Consider the following 7,811-nt stretch of genomic DNA (forward strand, 5'->3'; position numbering starts at 1 on the left):
TAATAAATCCTATATATATTTTTTTCTCCTCAGTATGGTGTCACATTTGAATAATGTGCATAACAAAGATTTCACATTGTTATAAAATCAAGTCTGTGAATGCCACTTGTTTTATTTCTGGCAAAAATCTCTTCAGCAATTTAAGAAAATATTATAATTCACTGGTGCAGTATTGGGCATAAAATTGCCACTAGCACTTTGTAGTTATCTGTATAAAGTTAAAAGTTTTCTGACTAGTTTTGTAACAAATTAAATCCATCTACCTATAAGATTAACAAGGCTGAATCTTGGACAAAGTACAAAACAAGGGCCCCTGTAGGGTTGGTTATTTTTCAAATGGATGGTACAAAAGTTGATGGAAAGATTTACTCAGGAATATAAAGAAACGTAGTTCTAACAGTTACTCTCTAGAGTAGCAGAGCTAAATATGTTACTCAGGATTTTATTTAACCTGTTAAATTATTAAGGGAAAGACCACAGTTATGATAGAAAAAAAATCAAAAATTTTGTTTCAGGTTTATCTGGTATCTTCATAATGTTCTCAGTTTCTTCCATGGGGAGTTTCTGCCTTAGCTTACAGGTTTTATAGTCAATAATTCTTAATGATTCAATAAATTCTTTAATGCAAATTTCTAATAGTTTCTCTTGGCTGACTAAAGGAACGATTAAGGGTTTGTGTATGGAACATGCTGTGTTGGGAAACCAGGTACATTTTGACTTTGTCACTAGATTGAAGCATGTCTGCAGGGAGAATTCTTGGACCATCCTTCTTGAGCACTGATTACATGGGGGAAAGGGAATGATTTTGAAATTAGGTATGCATTAATTTTATAAAATACATTGCTCTAAGAACCATTATTGGAACATATATGTAATTTAAAAGCCTAAAAACTGTAGTGACTTATAAAAATAAAATTTAGCAAGTACATCAAAATAAACCATCAGGTATGCTTTTAACACCAGGATACTTCAGACTTACATAAAATATTAATGTCGGTACTCATGTACTTGTTATATGATGATAGGTCTCTTCTTTCTTACTCCTAAAATAGTAAGTCATCTCAACCTTTACAAACTTTGACAAATCAAAATCTCTTCAATATTTTATCTTAAGCAAAAAACTATAAATTTTTCTCAAAAGAGTGAAACATTTGAAAGACGCAAGGATCCACATAAACTTTGGATTTTTAATGCTTTTTACCTTCTTGTCTTCAGTGGGGAAGAAAGATTCCCATTGCAAGAAGTTAAAATAAACCACAGAAGCCCTGGATGTCTTCCACCCACAGATTCCCCTGTCCATGGGCATTGGCAACTTATCTGTTGACTCCTGGTCTTGCTTCCACTGAATGATTTTTATGTATTTCTCTAAGGAATTCTCACAGTGAGCACATTTGTCTTTGGTTTCTTCGTTACTCATTCTCAATTCATTTTTTTAAATCTAATTCATTTTTTCAGTGTTCACTTATTCCTGAATCATCCTCTTTAAAACACACGGGCACCAAAGCAGGAAATACACAAATACATTTGTAAAATATTTTAAGTGTTTAAAAATGCAGTAATATAATCCCAATTTTTAAATTACAGCATGTATGTCAGTGAACTAATTTTTTAAATTGAAGTCATTGCTATCATCAACGGAAGGCAAATAGGTCATCTCAGTGAAGGAAGCGATTAATTTCCTTCAAGTGGCCTGTGCTTTCGATTTGAATTAACCAGGAGTCTTGGGAACATCCTATGTTGGTGTAATTCAAGCAAGACTTAGAATGTGTGTTAACTGGACAGAGAAATTTATCTGCTAAGCCAGAATCAGAACACAGAAGGGAAGCAGAGGTGCAGAGGAAGGAGGGAGGCGGTGTATGTCCCTGTAAGCAACCTTGGAATGGAAGCCACCTCCGCCCTTGGTTTCTTCTACTGCCTGCTATCTGACGTTGACAGCCTCTTGTTTAAGCTCTGTTTTTTGTTTAATTGGTTTTTGTTTAGGTTTTTTTGTTTTGTTTTGTTTTGTTTTGAAACGGAGTCCTGCAAGTGGACGGCAGCCCTTCCTCGGGTTTTAGCAATTACTCGGATGTGGACCATTTCCATATCTTTTATTCTACTCCTGATCTCTATACATAGCCTCACATCCACATTTCTGATAGTTTCCCTCCAAACACATGCAGAAACTCCACAGCACCAGCTTCATCACAGGAGTGATTGTCCCAGTCCTTCGCTCACGCTCTATCTTCCATCCACCCAGTAACCAGCGCTGGCACATTCCCACTCCCTGTCCTGTGGCTGCAAGAGGGGTCTTCCTCATCATCTGCCTGGAATACTGAAACAGCCCTGTCAAGGCTCTCTGTGAATTCAGTCTCTGCCTGCCAGATGCCTGTGGTCATCTGCACTAGGCATTCCCTGAAGGGAAGATATGTATCTCATGTCCAGTGTCTCCGCTCTGGTAGAGTCCAATGCCTTGGTATTCTGGGCTCTGATAATCTGCCTTTTTCTTTCCAGATTGATTTCCCATAACACCACCAAAGTTGTACTAGAAATGTTTCATCTGTACCAACCTGCTTGCTGGGGCTGGGCTATGGCTGTATCTTCCTTGCTTGGCATTTGCCTTCACTGTCTCCTCAACCTGTGGCACTCTCATTCTGTCATAAAGGCTGATACGCTGTTGGAGACCCAAATGAAATTTCGTCTCCTCCTTATTTCTGAAGTGAAAAGTAACCACTCCAGCACCTTACTTGCACAATATCTTGTACCTGCTTCTTGAAAACATACACATATTTGTTTCTACTACTTCTATTTTTTCCAGGGAAGGCCCATATTTGAACAAATTGTCTTTTCCCTCTGCATCTTGGCATGGGTCCCTACATCTCAAATATTTAAATAGACCTCATTCTCAGAGACAACTATGCTGACCTTTCTCTTCTGGTTCTAACCATAACCTCTTTGTTTTTTTTTTGTAAGTTAGCAATGCAAATAAGCGGAAAAATATATAGGTTCACCATAGGACTCTGAACTTTTTGCTCACCTTGTTCTAAAGTCATCAACAGGGACTGAGTTAGTTTCAAACATAGGAGAAAAGCAACACCATTTTTTTCTCTATCTACACCTGCCATCTCTTCTCAATCCTTCTCATAAAATTAAAATAACTGAAGAGACAGTTGATCATTTCCACAGGCAGAAATGTAACATCACCTGTGCTAGAAGAACAAGAAGAAAAAAGTTACTCATAAATGAGATTTCTTTCTTACATGGAATAGTAATTTCAAGATAGCAATGTTATTTAAGCACCTCTTTGTTAAGAAAGAAAGAGGAAGAAAAACTACTTCTTTGCTCTGGTGTATATTTTGTAACTACATGGTGGAATACTGAAGGATCTTTGGACACAACGGAAAGAAATGAAGTATGTCCATTGGGCACCTTATATCAGAAACAGCAAATTTCAGACTTTTCAATTTCCTTTGAGCCCAGATGAACAAGTGAAGTGAGGAATATAAAAATTTCTCAATAACACCAATGCTACTCACTATGCTGTTTAATAAATTCTTTTTATTATTCTTATTTTTTTTTAGACGCACTCTCACTAACTTGCCCAGGCTGGAGTACAGTTGAGTGGTCAGCTCAATGCAACCTCTGCCTCCTGGGTTCAAGTGATGCTTCTGCTTCAGCCCCCCAAGTAGCTGGCACTACAGGTGCATGCCACCACGCTTGGCTAACTTTTGTTTTTGTTTTTTGTGGAGATCTGGTTTCACCATGTTAACCAGGATGGTCTTGATCTCCTGCCCTCGTGATCCACTCTCCTCAGCATCCCAAAGTGCTGGGATTACAGACATGAGCCAACGAGCCCAGTCAATAATTTTTAAAGCCAATATTATAATCGACATTCCATCTCAGAGGCAGAACACCAAGTTATTCAGTTGGATTCCCTCATCTTATTGTGTTATTTTTACTCCCTTTCCCAGGTCTGTGACAAATGACTGCCTGTCAGAAACTCCCTCTTGTGGCCATGGCCCCTACTCACCTGCTTCAGCCCACCCCTGCTGCAGTACGGAGTAATAGCTTACTGATCATCTGCCTCAGTGGCTAGAAATTCAGGATGAAGCGAGCTTGGTTTGATTCACTGTCATATGATCAGCCCCAAGGAAACTGCCCAGCAGAGACAGGTTCTAGATGAGGACTTACAGAGTGCTTTCCAGAGCACATTTACTCTTGAATCAGCAAAATCAAACGTCTCAGAACCCCTTGCCTCTTTAAGTAATTCTGTATGTTTCTGAAAGCCATGACTTTAACCAGAAAACTGCTAACCAGATGTTTGGAAATGTTTGTAAGATGATGTATTTCCAACATTTGGGAGGGATGAAGAGGTGGCCTTACTTGTGAAAATAGCTTCCATATTTGAAGAGTAAACACTATGGTGCCAGAAGAAAAGGGCCTGGCTGTTTACTCATCCCTAGAATAAAGGACAAATCTCCTACTGTTGTGGGAATTAAGGAACAGGAGAGACCAATGAGTGGAACAGGAGGATTTTATTGGGTGTAGCTTGACTTAGTGGAATAGCATTTAAAGGCTGAGCCCTGAACAAAGACAGGGCTTGACTTTTAACACAAGCACCCAAAGAGTGTTGGCCAGCTAGTGGCATGAAATCTGCAGGATGGGCAAGCAAGCTTATAGAAGCAGAACAAAGACACTTTTTTAAAGAAAGTGACAGGTGTTGTAACTCACGCACGTCTCATGACCTTTGCAATAATACTTGGATAGAAAAACAGCAACTTTCAACATTTCTGTAAACCTCCAGAAGTGGTTACAAAAATAGCTGTGAGAGCAGCACAAAGAATATTGGTGTGGAGTGAGAGTTCTAAAGAGGGGAAAATGATAAGAAGAACTTGTTTTTCTCATTCCTGCTTCTCAAATCCATTCTTTCCAGGCCCTAGATCTGCTAATAGTGCTATTAGAGCCCCAACAGGGTCTGGCTTATCACTGGGTGTTGGAGTGAGTCACCTCAGTACAGAGAAAATTTTTTTTTTTTTTTGTGGTGTTGTTGTTTAACATTCCCCAATTCATTTCCACCTTTGGTGCTTTTCTCAAATGAGGTTTAGTAGAGAATATAATCACCATTTAATTCTTCAAGGTAGGGCAGTTCCCTGTTTGTCAGTGGTTGGTATTTAGTTAGAGCCATTAGTTGAGTGGTCGTGCATGCCCTCCATGGCTGCTTGAATGTTTCAAACAAGGAAGGTAAGAGACAAGAGAGAGCAAGGGAGAATCCTAGTATGGCTAGAACTATTTTTACTAAGGTCTTAAATTCTTCAAGGGATGAAAATGAGACCCTGAATAGGAAAACTGGAGACTATCCTTTCCAGGTCTGGGCTGTAACATGGGCCAATTTTGGAATTTTGGCAGTTATATTCTTGATGACCTTTAATTTGGTATTAATTTCTAAGCAGCAATTTGTTAGACTGAACTTTCCACATACCCCTCCTTCCTGGACTAGGAGGTAGTTTAAGGCCAGTCGATTTTGATGAGTGGCATTCTTCATTTTTGTGGCTTGCTGGGCCAGCAGATTTAGGGCATTTGCAGTATTATTAATAATAACTTTCAACACCGCCTGTAATCTTATGAGGTGGTAGAGCATGAAAATAGGGATGCACTATCACCACATTCCATTTTCTGCCTGGGTGGCTGGGCCATGGTATTCGATTTCTTTTTTAGGGGGCCATTTATTGTTTTACCGGTTTCTTATGGTTATATCTTTTGATTTTTTGTTTGTTTTGTATTTGTTTTATCATAGACTGGATATCCTAAAGGTTCTCCCTGTTCCAAGGGGATTAGAAAGAAGACAGCCTAATTGTTCCTAGTACCCAGGCCCCTGACCATTTAGCCAGCAGTGGCCAATATGTCTATGTCCCACAGATACAGTAGAGGCCAGTGGGTACCTGCCAGGTATTGGGAGCTTTAAGTTGGTACGAACAATGGTTCAGAGAAGGGAATCAGGAAAATGGGCTTGGTTGGGGTGGTTTGGAAATATTTTTACTCCAACAGACAGTGTTTCTTAGTGTTTTAGTGTAATATTGTTCTAGGCAAGTTAACTTTCCTGCTGGGTCTGTAAAGGTGTTTCTCCGACGAGCAATGCAGAATTTTCTGATAATGGAGGTCTTTAAGAACCAGATGCTCTTGCTTGTGAACACAGGTTCGGGGGAAGAGACAGTAAGAGTGAAGTTATTTTGGGGCATTAGCTTTCTTGCCTTCCATGGCCATTGGTGCCCCGTCAAGCATAGCACGAGGAGATATGTAGGCTGCCGGCTATGTTTTCATCCAATTAAGCAAACGGGATTCTGGTTAAGGGAGAGGGCTCAAATATTTTCTGGTTGATATTTTTAAGGAATGACTTATAAACTTGGAGTTTTTGGGCGGAATGTATCCAAGATTTCTTGATAATATATCAATAGACTTTTGAGTCTGTTTTCTGGCCACTACCTTGTATTTCTAGCGGAGTCTTTAAACCTGTATTCCATATGGGCAGATCCAGTTTAAGGTGGTGAGATTTACAGGATTGCCACAACTTGTCTTACAATTTTTTGTTCAGGTATTTTGGTAAGTATGACTGGCCCCGGCGATTGCAGGTTAGAGGACTGAATTATGCAGTTCCAGCAAGTTGTCTGAGAAATTGGCAAAGCAAGCAAGGGGTGCACATATATTTTTGTGACAACTATTACGGTGCTCTTCAGAATTGGAGATTATGGGAAAGGTTGTGCCCATCAATGTTAACTGGCACATATTAAAAGATAAGGACATAACTCCCCTGTGGGAGGGTGAGCCCTTGGTTTGGTGTGGCAGGTTTCCTTCTTTTGACCCATGAACTTTAAAAGAGGTCCCAGGTAGGAATTTTGGGTTATAACATACATAACACTGGCCATTTCCTGGGTCACAGACTGAGTAAGTTGTCTGGTTGTGAGTACAAGTTCCTAGGTGGGTCCCTGTGTACTTTTGATAAGTGTGGTATAACAGGGTTTTGGTTATGGTGCTCCCTGTCTGAGTATTGTGAGTGTAGTGGGGGCACTCTTCTATGGTCTCCTTTTCTGACACAAATAAGGGGAATATTACAGTTAGGAGGGAAAGAAGTGGGCTTAGTTATCCTTGTGCCTGGAGTAGGAACTAAGTAAAGAGTAACATGTTTATATCCAAGAGGAAAAGAAGAGGTTTTTACCCAGCGGAGGAGTTTGAAGAAAGTGACAGAACGATAGTAAAACAACGATTTGATTTAAGATTTTTATCATTATTTCATTATTATTTTACTACAGCTTTGACCATATGTAGACTAGTCAACTTCCAGGATGACTAGAGCAGGGCTGTTGACTACTCAGATTTTAGCTGAGCAGAGACTGGTCAGCTTTCGGAGTGACCAGAGCAGGGCTCTCATCGTTTCTCATGGCAACTTGGTCCTGTCACAGGATTAACTGGCTCCAGTGATCTGGGTCATGTTGGCTGCCGGTTTTAACTGACTGTGGTAGATCCAGCACACAGTTTCTGCAACTTTAACTGCAGTGGAAGTGGACAAGGTTAGAGTATAGGGCCCATCCCATGTGGGTCCTAAAGTGGTTGGATTTTATTTCTTACGTGCACAGAATCCCCAGGTCTAAAGTGGTATGCTGGGTTTGCTAGGCTTATGGGCAGTTTTTCCCATACTCAGCCATGGACCACTTGCATGGCTGTCTTTAAGGCCTGCATTTGCCTTCTTCAAGTTAATTTCCCTAGTTCACAAATGTCACCCCTAATCTGAGCTATGATTGGGGGTGGCCGGCAGAAGATTCCATAGGACAAATATCCAGTTT

This window comes from Gorilla gorilla, chromosome Y (assembly GCF_029281585.2).
Source record: "Gorilla gorilla gorilla isolate KB3781 chromosome Y, NHGRI_mGorGor1-v2.1_pri, whole genome shotgun sequence".
Classification (NCBI taxonomy): Eukaryota; Metazoa; Chordata; class Mammalia; order Primates; family Hominidae; genus Gorilla; species Gorilla gorilla.